The following is a 1781-nucleotide window of genomic DNA, read 5'->3' on the forward strand; positions in this document are numbered from 1 at the left end:
ATATTGATTCTGAATGGTTGTTTTAATCTTTATGGTAAACTCTGTTGTATTCTTATGGATGGCTGCGATCATATCTTCAAGTGAGGGCTTCTTTTCTTAATGCTGAAATCCTAAAGGAGGCTTAACCACAGTCTGCTGATTTCTCCATGAAAAATTTTGGTGTTTTCTCATCCAAAGAGAAAAAGGTTGAAAAACTCACTAATTCTACCTCATGTCTTTGAAAAAGATCTTTAAAGAAACCCTGCACATTAGAATTAACAACATTTTTTTATCAATTTTCTTAAATAAAGAGTCAATTTTTGCATTAAGAGCTGTTAAAGCATCAATCTCATATGATCCATCATTTTTCTTGGGTTGAAGTCTTTCTATTGGCCATTAATAGTTCTTCATGGCCATCTCTTCTAATAGCTTATAAGCATCATCCGTGGACTTCCCATCAAAGCACCTTCAGCAGCTGCATCGATTATGATCCTGGTTCGTTGGCTCAATTAATTATAAAAGGTTTGAACCAATAACCACTTAGGTAACCTATGATGAAGACATCTTTTGATCAACTTCTTGAATCGCTCCCATGCCTCATACAACATCTCTATATCCATTTAATAGAAACTGGTGATGTCATTTCTCATCCTTGTTGTCTTGATTAGTGGAAAACTTTTAGCTAAAATTTTTTGAGTTAGGTCTTCCCATGTAATAATTGTATATGCAAGAAGAGACTGCAACCAACTTTTGGTTGCATCTTTTAAAGAAAAAGGAAAGAACCTAAGTCTAATTGCATCAGTAGAAACACCACTCAGCTTAAAAGTATTAAAAATTTCTAAAAAATTAGAGAGATGTGTATTAGGGCCATCATTTAGAAAACTCTCAAATTAAATCGAGGTTTGGATCATCTGAATGATGGGGGTTTGATCTCAAAGTTATTGCCATTAATACTCAGTCGAGCAATGATGGATGAGGCTCCTACAAGTGAAGGAGTAGCAAAGTCCCTGAGTACTCTTTTGTTATTCTCATTCAAAACATCCCTTACTCGTCTAATTTCTTGGTGTTCAACCATCTGAACTCTTATTTGTTTTTCTCTAACTAAACGTTCCCTTTCTCTCGATTTAATTATCTACAAGTCTTTTCAATCTCTAGATTTATAGAAAAAAGTTATGAGTTATTCGATTGACTCATATACCAACTAAAAACAGAAAAAGAAATAGCATAATCTGTTCACAATTAAAAAAAAAATAAAAAAATTGCGGTTACATTAAAAACAATAACTAAATAAAAATAAAAACTAAAAATGCAAGTAAACTAAAAGATAAAACAACTCTAGATTAATAATAAAACCCTTAATATTGATATTGATACTAACTATTTTCGGCAACAGCGTCAAAATCTTGATGGACGAATTCGCAAGTACACGAAATCGTTCAAATAATAAAGTGATGAGTGGAGTATCGTCTCACAGAAATTGTGTATCAAGTAACAAAATTGTAAAAAAATCTACTATAATCTAGAAATTGAAATTATATTTTTATAAAAAAATTAAAATAATTTATTCGAAGAAAAATAATTTAAAATTAGAAAAACTATCAATAGAGACACACCAGAGTACTTGATTTTACCTGAATCTTGGGTATATTCACATTTTAATTTTGCAATCGATTTAATCTACTATGCAATGGTTGAACTCTCTTAATGTACTTTCGATTTTATTTCCAGTATTCCCTAGGTTTATCAATTAACACCTGCTAATGTTTACAATTATTAATTTAATTCAATTAAATATGTGATGA

The 1781-nt window shown here is 30.7% G+C and overlaps 1 non-coding gene across 1 annotated transcript; it reads left to right on the forward strand.

Moving 5' to 3' along the window:
* The first annotated feature begins 525 nt into the window (after window positions 1-525).
* LOC148268858 (small nucleolar RNA R71) lies at window positions 526-632 on the forward strand. Its single transcript, XR_015817464.1, has one exon. It is a non-coding gene; the product is annotated as a small nucleolar RNA R71 (small nucleolar RNA).
* Window positions 633-1781: the final 1149 nt, after the last annotated feature.

This window comes from Carica papaya, chromosome 2 (assembly GCF_054855325.1).
Source record: "Carica papaya isolate Zhongbai chromosome 2, ASM5485532v1, whole genome shotgun sequence".
In the NCBI taxonomy this organism is placed as follows: Eukaryota; Viridiplantae; Streptophyta; class Magnoliopsida; order Brassicales; family Caricaceae; genus Carica; species Carica papaya.